Source organism: Saimiri boliviensis, chromosome 21 (genome assembly GCF_048565385.1).
Source record: "Saimiri boliviensis isolate mSaiBol1 chromosome 21, mSaiBol1.pri, whole genome shotgun sequence".
NCBI lineage: Eukaryota > Metazoa > Chordata > Mammalia > Primates > Cebidae > Saimiri > Saimiri boliviensis.
In genome coordinates this window covers 9,047,359-9,061,994 of record NC_133469.1, presented here as the reverse complement: position 1 = coordinate 9,061,994, position 14,636 = coordinate 9,047,359, and the positions used below count along the sequence as shown (strand labels likewise).

Here is a 14,636-nt window from a genome sequence, read left to right as displayed (position 1 = left end):
ACCCCTGCAACTGCCCAGCTCCCACCCCATCTCCTGGACCCGTGCCTCCCAGAGGCCCCTTCAGGGTACAGGCCGTAGAGGGTCCAGGCCCTGGTTGGCTGCCAACTAGAAGCGGTTCCCCATGACGGCTCAGTGCTGAAGATAGGTGTCATGGTCATTTCCAAGTCCACAAATGCTTTTCAGCTGTCATTGGTTTGTAGCACTTCCATGGGGGTCCTGAGCAGGCCATGACCATGCCCCACGGGACTTGAGGCCAACTCTACAAGCACCCAGAGCCCAGGGCCAGCCTCCCACGCGCCTGACAGACGCGGCAGGTCTTTTCCACCTCCACCAGCTTGATCAGTGGGGACGAACAAGGAGGGGGTCTGGGCAGGAAAGAGAAGAGGGACCTCGCCCCTCCCCCTCACACAGGACGTGGGTGACATGGAGAACCACTTCAGCGTCAGAGTTTGAAGTTTCGTCTGTTACACAGGGTTAGAGATGTGAAGAACTGGGATTCGTGTGACTTCCGGTGACCATAGTACTTTGACTTGGAGGAACTAGGTTTTGCAGGGAGAAGCCCTCCAACACCAAGGTGTCTAGAGGGCCTAGGACCTGCTCCCGCTGCTTTTCTGGTCATTCTCCAGGTCCCAGGGACCTGGGGCAGGTGAAGCTGGGGTTGGCCCTGGGGCGCAGGGAGGAAGCGTCTCAAGGAGCCCCAGGAGTTTTCTGTGCAGGGAATGGATTGGATGCCAACCTTTTAGAGAACTTAGGAGGATTCTCCATTTGCCCTCCCGGTGGAGAGCAGGGCCTGGAGGTGGCTGCAAGGAGCTCCCCTGGGACTTGGGGAGGGCAGAGTTGGAGCAGAGGGTGAGGAGGGGCCGGTGAGGGTGTGAACTCCCCGGCCTGTTCTGCCCTGCTGGGAGGGAAGGCTGCAGGGGCAGGGAGAGTTTGGCTCCTGGGGAGTTTTCCGGATAGGAGCCTCTCCAGCCTGGTGAATGTGGACGGGATGGTACAGGGAGAGGGGAGAGGGCACCCGGCTGAGGACCATGGGGGAGGAGGGCAGCAGGGCAGCAGGGTCGAGCAGGAGGGCAGCAGGGCCACCAGAGGCAGGGTTGCCACAGGTGTCTGGGAGGGCCCCACCCCAGGGCTTGGCTATTTGTTCTGAGCCTTCAGCTCCTCCCTGTGGCTCCCCACCCCCACATGGCTGCAAGCACAGACATGTCATCTGGGCAGCACCATGCATCCTGCTCCGTCTGCCCACCCTGCTATGCCGCTATACCGGAGACTGTGTTTTGGGGCGGTACACTCCCCCATCCCTCACTTCCCTGCAGCTCCAGGGAAGTCTCTCCCACACTGTGAGGAAGCCTTGGGCCTGGCCAGAAACAGGGGCGATGAGTGCAGGCATCTGGGAAAGCCCAGGTTTTGGAGGCAACAGGCCTGGATTCAGCTCCTGGCTCGGCCACTTCCAGGCTGTGCAACCTTGGGCAGGCGGCTTAACTTCTCTGACCTCAGTGTCTCCCTGCAACACAGGGAGAGCAACAATGCCAACCTTTAGGGGCTGTGGCGGGGTTCACTGGACCTGGAACCCAGCTCCTTGCCAAGGGCCAGGCTGCCTTTCTCCAGGGAACAAGAATGAGGCAGGGAGTCCTCCTTGAGGATTTTCAAAGGCAAATGCCAGCTGGGTGTGGTGGCTCAAGCCTGTAACCTCAGCACATGTGGGCAGACCACATGAGGTCAGGAGTTCAAGACCAGCCTGGCCAACATGGTGAAACCCCATCTCTACTAAAAATACAAAAAATTAGCCAGTGTAGCGGCACACGCCTATAGACTCAGATACTTGGGAGTGTGAGGCAGGAAAATAGCTTGAACCCAGGAGGCGGAGGTTGCAGTGAGCCGAGATCAAGCCACTGTACTCCAGCCTGGGCAACAAGAGCTATCTCTGTTTCACAAAAAAAAAAAAAAAAAAAAAAAAGAGGCAAATTTGGGGGTTTGGGAAAGCCCGGGTTAAATGACATACCCTACCCTTCTTCGTGGTTAAATGACACGCCCTCAGCACAAGGGACACAGGCCCTGATGGTCCAGGAGCAGCAGGACCCCCAGGGGCCTGTCCCTGACCCAGGCTTGTGCACCATCCCCATCCTGGGTGCTGGCCTGGCCCAGCTGAAGTCCCCTCAGTGGTGTGGTATGTGAGGGCTCTGGGCATGAACAGCCCGCTGCCCACAGCTTCCAGCTCCTCTTCTCCCACCCTTGTTGGGAAAGACTTTGCCAACCGCCTGAGGGTACCTGAGTCCTTCCTTTTCCAGTTCTTCTTATGAATCTGTGGCTGCTTGAACTTGTGGTTTGAGAGCTGGGTGGAGTTAACCATCCTCCCACCCCTGGCACAGGGACCCCACACTGAGTGAGTCCCTGGTGGGATGCGCCCCCACGTCTTTGTGTGTCCACCTGGCAGCTTTCCTGTGGCTCACTGATGTTCAGGATCAGACCTGCCCGCCGCCGGCACACGCCCCCCACCCCTCCACCTCAACAGCTCCCAACCCGCCCCCTCTCCCGCCCAACCAGGGCTGCCTCTGTGGCTCTGAGCCCCTAGTGATCCACAAACTCATCCCGCTCCTGCCCTGCCTGAACCGGCAGAGGCTCCCTGCTGGAGGAGACCCAGGAAGGAGTCTGAAATCAATTTACAGGGTCAAGACAAGCAATTAAAAAAAATAGAACACGAAGCATTTCATTCGTAGTAAAGGCACTGTTTGTGACCTTCTGGTTTCGGTTATATTCATACAATTGGGTTCAGACAGGGTCACGCTAAAACATGCATCTCTTAACTTTGGGCCACTGCTAAAGAAATGGAAAGTCCCTGGCCGGGAGGATCCAGTTCCTGCCTCACAGGCCCTGCACAGCCCTGCTTGGCCGCTCTCTGGCCCTCACTCACCTACTTCCGCGTAGATGTCGGGCTTCGTCACCTGTGCTATCCCAGCTGCGGGGATGTCTTACCCACTCCTTCCTCTCCTGGGCTTTGGGGTCCCCCGTCTATCTCCAGGACTTGCTCGCTTCCTTCCTGAGCCACTCCTGGGTGTCTGGCTTCCTGCACAGCACAGACTCTCAGGCATTACTGTTCTGCTATGTGATCAGAAGAGCCAACGTCCCCTGGGAATGCTGTTGCCTTTTGCAGATGACAAAACTGAGTCTCAGAGGAGGGAAGATGTTTGCCCAAACAGTGGTGGTAGACATGGGATTTTAAGCTGGGTCCCTTTGAGTCTGTAACCCCACTATCTCTCTCTCTTTTTTTTTTGAGACGGAGTTTCACTCTTGTTGGCCAGGCTAGAGTACAGTGGCGTGATCTAGGCTCCCCACAACCTCCATCTCCCAGGTTCAAGCGATTCTCCTGCCTCAGACTCCCGAGTAGATGGGATTACAGGCAAGCACCACCATGCCCAGCTAATTTTGTATTTGTGGTACAGACGGGGTTTCTCCATGTTGGTCAGGATGGTCTCAAACTCCCGACCTCAGGTGCTCCGCCAACCTCAGCCTCCCGAAGTGCTGGGATTACAGGCATGAGTCACTGCGCCTGCCACACCACTGTTAACCATTATACTATACTATACTATACTAAACTATACCATACTATACAACAATGTTTAAACCTCAGACTGCATGTGGTGGTCACACCTGGAATCTCAGCAATTTGGGAGGCTGAGGTGGGAGGATCTCTTGAGCCCAGGGCTTTAAGACCAGCCTGGGCAATATAGCAAGACCCTGTCTCTACTAAATAAATAAATAAATTAGCCAGGTGTGGTGGCACGCCTGTAGTCCTAGCTACTCAAGGATCACTTGAGCCTGGGAATTTGAGGCTGCATTGAGCTATGATCATGCCACTGCACTCCAGCCTGGGTGACAGAGAGAGACCCTGTCTCAAAAAACAAACAGGCCAGGTGTGGTGGCTCATGCCTGTAATCCCAGCACTTTGGGGGACCGAGGTGAGTGGATGACCAGAGACCAGGAATTTGAGACCACCCTGGCCAACATGATGAAACCCTGTCTCTATTAAAAATACAAAAATTAGCTGGGCATGGTGGGGGACACCTTTAATCCCAGGCACTCCGGAGAATCGCTTAAACCTGGGAGGTGGAAGTTGCAGTGAGCCAAGATCATACCACTGTACTCCAGCGTAGGTAAAAGAGCGAACCTCTATCTCAAACAAACCCCTCAAAGCAAGCAAGAGAAAAAATTCTCAAAGGAAAGAAATACACTTCTTCTTTTTTTTTTTTTTTTTTTTTTTTTTTTTTAGAGGGACAGGTTTCACCATATTGGCCAGGATAGGCTTGTCTGAAACTCCTGACCTTGTGATCCACCCACCTCAGCCTCCCAAAGTGCTGGGATTACAGGCATGAGCCACCATGCCCCGCCTGGAAAGAAATATACTTTTTTAAAGGGAGTCAGAAATTCAGAGGCTGTTGCCTTAAATTTGGGTCATATAATAAGTAGACAGGGCCAGCAACACGCAGCAGCCTGGGGGCAATGCTAGTTGGAAATGGCCCTAAGCACCGGGGGACTGTTCCCTCAGCTCCAGCAAAGCCTGCAGCTTCCCAAACAGAAGAGACCTCACAAACCCTCTACAGACTGGTTCTGTGACAGGGTGAGGTGGCTCATGCCTCTAATCCCAGCACTTTGGGAGGCTAAGGCAGGTGGATCACCTGAGGTCAGGAGTTGCAGACCAGCCTGGCTAACACGGTGAAACCCTGTCTCTACTAAAAATACAAAAATTAACCGGATATGGAGGCACGTGCCTGTAATCCCAGGTACTTAGGAGTCTGAGGCAGGAGAATTGCTTGAACCCTGAAGGCAGAGGCTGCCGTGAGCGGATGTCGAGCCACTGCACTGCAGCCTGGGCAACAAAAGTGAAACTGTCTCAAAAACTAAAAAGAAAAAAGAAAATGCTTCCACGGCTTCCTCTCACCCTCGGAATCTGCCACCGGCCATCTCCCCAGTCCCTCCCGCTGCTCCAGCTGCCGAGGCTCCTCTCATCACAAGCCATGGGTCAGGGCTTCCGTCCTGGCTCCCCCTGCATGGAACTGAATCCCCACGTGGCATCCAGCGAGCATTGTGAGCCAAGGGCGTGAGGACCCGGACACGCTGATCAAAGGTATCCATTCCGACTTAGGTCGATTTTAAAGGAAAACACTTTGATTGCCCAGCTACAGAAGGCAGCAGTTCCCACGGTCTTTATTTTAGGGATGGAGTTTGCCCTCCAATTTAATTCTGGCACCTCTCAGAGCTGTGCCATTTTAAAGGCCCATCTGAAAGGCTGCAATTGGGGCTGGCGGTTTAATCACAGAGCCCCAGCCATGTGCCTAAGCATGGCTCCCAGGATGCCACAGACGAGCAGGCGGGCAGGACGCAGGCCTCAAATGCGAAGGCGTGTGGCTGAGTGACTGGCGAGGGAGGGGCACGTCGCAGGCCTTGGAAGGCAACCTTTGAACCGAGACTATTTCAGAGCTTTTAGCATCGTCGCCTTTGGAATGGCGCCATTGGACAGCCTGTCACATCTTTCAGCACCTCCAAATTACAGAGATGCATCAAGATGTGGCCATTTCCACAGCCCGTCCACAGCTCGTTTTCATGCCTCTAGACCCCCAAATCAGGGCATACAGTGGCCACTCGGAAACACAGACCAAGTGCAGAATGTCCAGGGTCTGGATCGGGAATAAGCCTCACAAGGGTCTATTGGCGTCTCTACAGCAGTGGCCTCCTTTTCACCTGTTTTGAAAGTCCAGGCCGGGCTCTGTGGCTCATGCCTGTAATCCCAGCACTTTGGAAAAGTGAGCGGTCGGATCACCTGAGGTCAGGAGTTTGAGGCCAACCTGGCCAACACGGCAAAACCCCGTCTCTACTAAAAATACAAAAATTATTTGGACGTGGTGGCAGACGCCTGTAGTCCCAGCTACTCCGGAGGCTGAGGCAGGAGAATCACTTGAACCCGGGAGGCAGAGTTTGCTGTGCGCCAATACCATGCCACCGTACTCCAGCCTGGGCTACAGAGCAAGACTCTGTCTCAAAACAAAAACAAACAGACATAAAAAGAAGGTCTAAAGAAGATCAAGTCACTCCAACTCTGGAGTGTGCGGCCTGGGTCATCAGGGGACTCAGCCTCTCCTTTCATATCCGCCTCTCTACCCTCAGTGGGGCATCAGGATGGGGTGGAAGGTGGCAATAGGGCCGAAAGGGTGGGGGTGGGGTCTGCTTCTGTCTCTGAACTGGAGTGGGCAAAATGAAGTGAGGAAAACAGCCCCCCAGGGTGCCTCCTTCAGCAGGGAGTGTGTGTCCATTCAAAGTCTCACCAAGGAGGGCCAGCTCCTGCCACCAGGAAGGGAGCTGACTGATGGAGACAGAAAGAGTAGGAGAAAGCAAGCACCCTGGGCTGCCAGAGCTGGGGGTGGCAGAGGGCAGCTCAGCGTGGGAGGTGCAAGGGGTTCCTGGAAAGGCAACCCCTGGAGGGTGGGTCATGACTTGTTCTTTAAATTAGAATTCTTTTGGCCTGTTTTGAAAGCCAAGGCCCGTCCACCTCCTAGTAACAAAGTGAAACATGTTCACTAGAAATTCTAGAAATGCCGAGCACTTTGGGAGGCCGAGGTAGGAGGATTACTTGAGCTTAGGAATTCAAGGCCAGCTTGGGCAACATAGCAAGCCCCCGTTTCTGGAAAAATAAATAAATAAATAAAATTACAATTAGCTGGGCAAGGTGGTAGTGCCTGCAGTCCCAGCTGCTCTGGGAGCTGAGGTGAGAGGATCACTTGAGCTCAGGGATTTGAGGCTGCAGTGAGCCATGACTGCACCACCACGCTCCAGCCTGGGTGACAGTGTGAAACCCCATTCCTCTTGTCTTTTTTTTTTTTTTTTTTTTGAGATGGAGTCTCACTTTGTCGCCCAGGCTGGAGAGCAGTGGCACGATCTCAGCTCACTGCAAACTTTGCCTCCAGGGTTTAAGCAATTCTCCTGCCTCAGCTTCCCAAGTAGCCAGGATTACAGGCACGTGCCACCATGCCCAGCTAATTTTCATATTTTCAGTAGAGGCGGGGTTTCACCCCATTGGCCAGGCTGGTCTTGAACTCCTGACATCATGACCTCATCGTCTTGGCCAGGTTGGTCTCAAACTTCTGACCACTGAGACAGTGATCCGCCTACCTCAGCCTTCCAAAGTGTTGGGATTGCAGGTGTGAGCCACCACACGTGCTGAGACCCCATCTCTTAAAAAACAAACATACGAACAAAAAAAAAGACATTTTAGAAATGACAGCAAAATCTCAAGAAGCAAGCTGAACTTATTCAGCGGAACAGTTCTGCCACGCAGACCTCACAGCTGTGAGCATTTTGCTATCTTTCTCCCCACCCCTTTAGGAAGCTGAAGTTGGAAGAAAGAGCAGGAGGCAGACAGTTGGGGGAGGGGTGTGGAGGGAGGTTTTAAATGCAAGAAAGTTCTCAGGTGAAGCTTCTCAAATCCTTGAAATGAGCAGTGCACCTTGGTGGAGTTGAAAGGAAGGATTTGTGTCTGGGAGGGGGCTACATCCTGAGAAGGATGCCTCGGAGAGCGGAGCAGTTAGAACACAGCCCTGGAAACCTGGTGGAGCCTCTGAGGGTTTTTTTTTTCTGAGACAGTCTCACTTTGTTGCCCAGGCTGGAGTGCAGTGGTGCAATCCTGGCTCAGAGCAACCTCCGCCTCCAGGGTTCTAGCAATTCTCCTGCCTCAGCTTTCTGAGTAGCTGGGACTACAGGTGCACGCTGCTACACCTTGCTAACTTTTTGTATTTCAGTAGAGATGGGATTTCACCGTGTGGCCCAGGCTGGTCTCGAACTTCTGAGCTCTGGCAATCCACCTGCCTCGGCCTCCCAAAGTGCTGGGATTAGGTGTGAGCCACCGCACCTGGCTAAGGGCTTTGAAATTGGGAGGTCATATGATCATGTTTGTATATTATTTATCTATGTATATATTTTTTTTCTGAGACAGAGTCTTGCTCTGTTGCCCAGGCTGGAGTGCAATGGTGCAATCTTGGCTCACAGCAACATCTGTCTCTCAGATTCAAGCAATTCTCCTGCTTCAGCCTCCCAGGTAGCTGGGATTACATGCATGTGTCACCATGCCTGGCTTATTTTTTATATTTTTGGCACAGAAGGGGGTATCACCATGTTGGCCAGGCTGGTCTTGAACTCCGGACCTCAAGTGATCCGCACGCCTTGGCCTCCCAAAGTGCCGGTATTACAGGCGTGAGCCACCACACTCAGCCCACATTTGCATTTTAGGACAAGAACAAGAGAAATACTAGAATTCCGGTCTCCCTCAGCCCCTGAAACTCTCCCTCACATTAGTGATTCCTTCTGTGGGATCTGTTAAACTTTAGCCTCCTTTTAAAATATACATGCTTCTGGCTGTCAACACACTCATTCCTTTCCCTGGACAACTTGGCGAGCTTACTTTTATCCTGACCTCCCCCAAGATCCCTGAGCCTCCAGGCACACAACGTCTCCAGTCCTCCGTCCTCCCCTGCCCTCCCCTCCCTCCCCTTCGACTTCCTCCGCCCTGCCAGCTCCCCACTTCCCTCCCCGTCCCGCCTCCTCCTGCCCACCACGGGATGCTTTCAGCTGGCTGGCTCTGCTGCCACCGAGGAGATTAGCCAAGATGCTGGTGGGTCCTGAGGTGTCTGGCCTCACCCCTAATCCTGCAGACCCGCTCTTTGACCTTCCGCCTCTCCACCTCCATCCCCAGGCTTCGGGAGCCTGCGTGCGCTGTCTGCACTTCCCCAGCTTTCTCACACAGCCTGCCTCATAAAGTCGGATGCTTGTTCCTCGGCTCTGCCCACAGCCTCACGTGCCTCCAGTGAGCTCAGTCATGCCCACGTACCTCTGAGCGCCTGTGTGCTCGGGACCACAGGTGACACCTCGGGGGAGAGGGAGAGGAACTGAGCTGGTTCGGGGCGAGGAGGGGGCCAGAGGGGGTACTACAGAAGAGCCTATGAATTTGACTTTGACAGACAGCTTGGGTATCACCAGGTGGGCAAGTGAGAGGACACCCTCCGGATCCAGCGAGCAGTGTAGAGCAAAGTCTCAGGGCAGTGGGCGTGGCTGGCTTCTCCAGGGACAGGGAGTCCTCAGCCTCCAGCCAGCCTCAAAGGTGGGTGTGGCCGCCATAAGGAGCAGTAGCCCAGGAAGGAAGTAGCCCAGGGCTCAGGAGGGTCTCATCTGGGTGCACCGGGGCTAGGGGCCTGCTGATGGCAGTCAGGCTGTTTGCGGTTATGCTCTGCAGACCCCTGACCGCGGGCTCACCAGCAGCAAGCACAGATGTGGCCCAGGCCCTGCCCTTCCTCCACCCCAGCACGTGCAGTGGAGTACAAGGCGAACTCAGCCAGGATCAGCATTCCGCCTCTTCCACCTCTTCTGGGCACCCTGCACAGCCCCCAAGCCCTAGAATGAAGCCCCCAGGTGCAGCCACTCACCAAACAGACCCGCAGAAGCCAAGCACATCACGTCCCAGCCAAGACTCTGCAGCCTTTCCTCTGTGACGGAGGATGCTGGACACAGCCTCAGAGAACCAGCTCAGACAGGGCCTGGCCCTCCAGGAGCTCTGTTCTGGCAAAGGCGACTTCGGGGCTGCAGCCTGATTGTGTCCAGGGACAGTGAATCTCCCCTTGCCTGCAGGAGGACTGCGGAGGCCTTGGTTAGCCCCTTGGCCTGCAAGGACCTGAGTCTCAGGGTGCAGAGGAGTAGGCGGGGCCGGTGGCTGGGCCCTGAGGAGCCTGGTGGGCAGGTCACCCACTACCCAGGACCGAAGGTGAGCACTGTGCCTCGAGCCCTATCCCCAGGGCCAAAACTTCACAGACCCTCCCTGAGGGGTCCCAGGTGCCAGGCCCTGAGGCATCATGGTGCTGGAAGTGCCTTTCTGCTGCTGCCTGGGAGGATGCTGAGCGCCCAGACAGGGGGGCTGGTGGAGGCTCAACATACTCCGGTGACTTGGCCAAAGGCTCCTAGGACCCAAATCCAGGCTGCTCAGACCTCACGAGGAGGCCAGGTGCCCTCCCTGTCAATTTCATGTCCATCTCCCTCTCCTCCCTCACACCAGGCTCACCTGGTCGCTTTCTCTGGCTTCAGTCTCATCTGGGTCCCATTGCCCATGTCCCCACTAGGGTACGGCCTCGCTTAGATCCACAAGGAGCAAGCAGAGGGTCAGATCCTGCCTCTGGGTCCACATTTCCCCAGGATGCCTGTGTCCTCGCTCCCATTCACTACACAGGGAGGCTCTCATTACCCTACCCACACTGGAGAGGAGCCAGGGCTCAGGGAGGGCGGAGGGGCTTGCCCCAGCCCCACCTCCTACCAGGACGACCACTTAGCCATCCCATCTCCTCCCCCAGGTGCCCCTCCTGTGGCATCTCGTCTCCACCCTGCTCAGGGCGTTATTCATCCTTGATTGTCACCGTTCCCTAAGCAGCTGCTGGGTGCCAGCCCCGTGCTGGGAGTCAAGGATTAGAAGCCACGTGAGTCCGCACATTCCCTTTTGATTTTTTCAACCACTTAAAAATATAAAAACCATTCATAACTCACAGGCCATACGAGAGGCAGTGGGCTGGGTTTACCCACCGGCCGTGGTTTCAATCCTCGCTCTATCCATAGCAACAAAAACGAACTTCAGCCACACAGTGGAGTGGATGAATCTTAACAAACATAATGCTGAATGAGAGAAGCGGGTCACAGGAGAACACATACATAACCTTCAATTACACAAAGTTCACAAACAGGCGAAGCTAGTCCTTAGGGTTTAGGGATGTGTCCTAATGATAAAATTACGAAGAAATGCCAGTAAGTGATCACCCTACCAGCTGGGATGGGGGTACCTTTTGCGGGGGCGGGATGCCTGAGCCACGGGGATGTTCTCATTCTTGACCTGGTGGGAGTCACCTGGGACTTTGTTTTCTAGTGCTTACCATGCAGCATGGTGTTTTTCTATGTGACAGTTCACAGTGACAGTTCACAATGACAGAGGAGAAAGCAGTGAGACAGAAGCAGCTGGGAGGGTGTGTGGACCCCTACCTGAGGGGTGTTTATGATCCGCCCAATGACAATCTGTATCCCTCGGCTGTGTCAGGCTTCCCCTCCGGTCAGCTGAGCCTCTCCCCCCAACTCCTGGCCCTGCCTTTGGGCTCTCAGCGCTCATTCCCTCAGGCACCTCCCACTCTGCCCCCACTCCTCGGCAGCCTTCCCAGCACTCCCCTACCTCTCCCGCCTGCCTCTGCCTCGAAAACCCTTTATTGGGATTAGACAAAGATGAAAAACAGGGGCTCTTCCAGATAGAGGTCCAGAGCGGCGGGAAGGGAGGCAGGAGGTCTCAGCCTTATTATTATTATTATTTTGAGATGGAGTCCACTCTGTCACCCAGGCTGGAGTGCAGTGGTGTGATCTCAGCTTACTGCAACCTCCACCTCCTGGGTTAAAGCAATCCTCCTGCTTCAGCCTCCCGAGTAGCTGAGATTACAGGCAAATACCACACACCACCACGCCCAGCTAATTTTTGTATTTTTGGTAGAGACAGGGTTGCACCAGGTTGGCCAGGCTAGTCTCGAACTCCTGACCTCAAGTGATCCACTGGCCTTGACCTCCCAAAGTGCTGGGATTACAGGCATGAGCCACTGCTCCCAGCCTGAAACATTTTTTTTTTTTTTTTTTTTTTTTTTTTAACAGGGTCTCACTCTGTCACCCAGGCTGGAGTGCAGTGGTGCAATCTCAGCTTGCTACAACCTCTCGACAATGAAATCCAGCCCAGCCACTGAGTTCAAATGATTCTCCTGCTTCAGAAGAATCCCAGTAGCTGTGATTACAGGTGCCCGCCACTATACCCAACTAATTTTTGTATTTTTAGTAGAGACGGGTTTCACCAGGTTGGCCAGGCTGGTCTTGAACACCTGACCTCAGGTGATCCACCGTCTTGGCCTCCCAAAGTGCTGGGATTACAGGCATGAGTCACCGCGCCCAGCCTGGAACATCTTTTACACAACAAAGAGCACGATGACACCTGGGTCCAGAGCAAACCTGTCTGGAACTTCCGCCGAGGCTCATGGTCCCATTAGGCTGAGAGTGGGGCCTGTGGCTTGTTCACCTCTGGGTTCCCCCACTCCAGGTGCCTAGAACAGGTCCTTCTCAATGGATATTTGAGAGAAAAATACAGCCCAGAATTCTGAAAAGGCCACAAAGAGAAAGGGGACTGACATTTGCAGAGGACACTTAGGTGCAGAGAGGTTACGTTATTGTCTCAGGTCCCACAGCCGTCACCAGAAGAAGGCAGGCCTGGAACTCAGGTCTGTCCAGCCCCAAAGGGAGCACAGAGGCCCACAGAAGCTGGGCTGCAGCTGCTCCCAGAAAAGCCAAGCCCCCAACAATTCCCCTCTTGGGGACACCACCAGTGGCTGCCTTTGATAAAAGCAGACTTTGCAGGGGGATCAAAAAGCCAGAGGGCAGGCCCAAGTCCCGACTCAACTGGGAGGAGGAGGATGGCTGGGAGCAGGAGCGGGCACCCCGGATGAGCTGGAGGCCGTGGGCTCATCAATCTCAAGTCTCCATGGCTCTGGCGAGGCTGGCAGGTGGCTGATGTTCACTGAGCTCTAATCACATGCTGGGCTCTCAGTCCTCAGGATGTGCTATGAGGCGGGCAGCGCTATCACATCCATTTAACAGAGGAGGTATAGTGATATGAGTGATCCGCCCAGGGCGCCTGGGTGAGTAGCAGAGCTCAAATTCAAACTGGGCCAGGCTCAGTGGCTCACGCCTGCAATATCAGCACTTTGGGAGGCTGAGGAGGGTGGATCACCTGAGGTCAGGACTCTGATACCAGCCTGGCCAACATGTTGAAACCCTGACTCTACTAAAAATACAGAAATTAGCCAGATGTGGTGACGGGTGCCTGGGATCCCAGATACTTGGGAGGTTGAGGCAGGAGAATCGCTTGAACCTGGGAGGTGGAGGTTGTAGTGATCCGAGATCACAACATTGCACTCCAGCCTGGGTGACAAAAGCGAAACTCCATCTCAAAAAAAAAAAAAGTGGGTGGGGGTGTCTGCTGTTCCAAGGGACTCTAGGACACCGTAAGGGTGTTTTCACCTCTTGCGAAAGAACAGTTTCTCTTTTGTATAACGTTTGTTGCAATAGCGGGTGGGAGGGGGTGGCGCTGGGAATCTGTTTTTGTTTGTAGTTGAGACTGTGACAAAAGAGCTTTTCCTCAGTAGCACCCCCAAAGCCTCTCCCACCGCTTGGTTACCAGGGTGCGCTGGGTGTCTTCTGGGGAGGATGAACCACCCAAAGGGAAAGGATGGGAATTGGGGAGAAATTAAATTAAGAATGACAGTGAGCTGAGACACATGGACACCAACACTGCATTTCCGGGGTCTGGCCGTGTTTGCACCAACCGTCTGTGGTGTGGGTGGGGGGCGGCCACAGGATTACAGGAGATGGTGTCCTGGGCTCTGGCTCTAGCCGGGGAGGTTCGCACAGGCCAGCCCTTGCCTCCCCAGGGTATGTTTCTGGGGAAGAACATTCTCTGCAAAGGTAAGGGGAGCCCCTGAGCCCACTGGCTGAGGGGCTCAGCTTGGGGCTGAGGCCGATCTGGGGCTGAGCCTGGCCTATACTTACTGGCTAGGCCTTGTTATAAAAGGGAATTTAATAGCGGAATGATGCAGTAGAGCAATCTGTGTCAGGAGTAAGTACCCCTTCCCTCCCTTATCTGTGTGTGTGCTCACTGTTGTTCCATCTGTGAGCCACACTTTTTTTTTTTTTTTGAGACCAAGCCTCGCTGTCTCCCAGGCTAGACTGCAGTGGCACGATCTCGGCTTACTGCAACCTCTGCCTCCGGGTTCAAGCGATTCTCCTGCCTCAGCTTACCGAGTGGCTGGGATTACAGGTGTATGCCGCCATGCCCAGCTAATTTTTTTTGTTTGTTTTTTAGTAAGATGGGGTTTCATCATGTTGGTCAGGCTGGTCTCGAACTCCTGACCTCGTGATCCACCCGCCTTAACCTCCAAAGTGTTGGGATTACAGGCATGAGCCACCCTGCCCGGCTGAGCTGTACCCTTGCTGAGGAAATTTATATTCAAGTGCTACTTCTTTTGCGGTACTGAAAATTTTACTTATAACAGCCTTGAGCAAATGAACTGGACTCCCTGGGCTTCCTTTTCCCTGTCCTTAAAATGTGCAGATGAGGAAAATAGTGGCCCCAAGGGGTGCTGTGAGGGTGGCCAGTGCCTGCCCTGTTAAGGGCCCCAGAAAGGCTAATTCGTGGTAGTGAGAGGGGGTGCAGCAGGACAGATGGGGCAGCTCCTGGAAACCTCATCAACTCTAAGAGAATAGAAGGGAAAGCAGCTGGTCTCCACAGTGGAGGCCACCCTTTGGCCAGAGGGGGGATTGGCTGCTGCCCTGCCAAGGAGGGGCAGAGAGAATCTGGCAGAACTCACTGAGCCCTGGTGCTGGCATCCCTGGAATGGGACCCTCCTGGCCCTTCCCTGGCCTGATGAACTGGCCCTGAGGCCACCTACCCTACAGCCTGGCTTGAATTCTGGCCACACAGCTTCTGAGAGCCTGGGACCAGGAAAGGAGCACCACTGGCCTGGAAAGACACATGCTCACATCCT

The 14,636-nt window shown here is 54.5% G+C and overlaps 1 protein-coding gene across 1 annotated transcript in view; it reads right to left on the bottom strand.

Moving 5' to 3' along the window:
- NFAM1 (NFAT activating protein with ITAM motif 1) overlaps positions 1 to 14,636 on the bottom strand; it is a 44,916-nt gene that overhangs the window by 29,569 nt on the left and 711 nt on the right. The window lies entirely within an intron of this gene.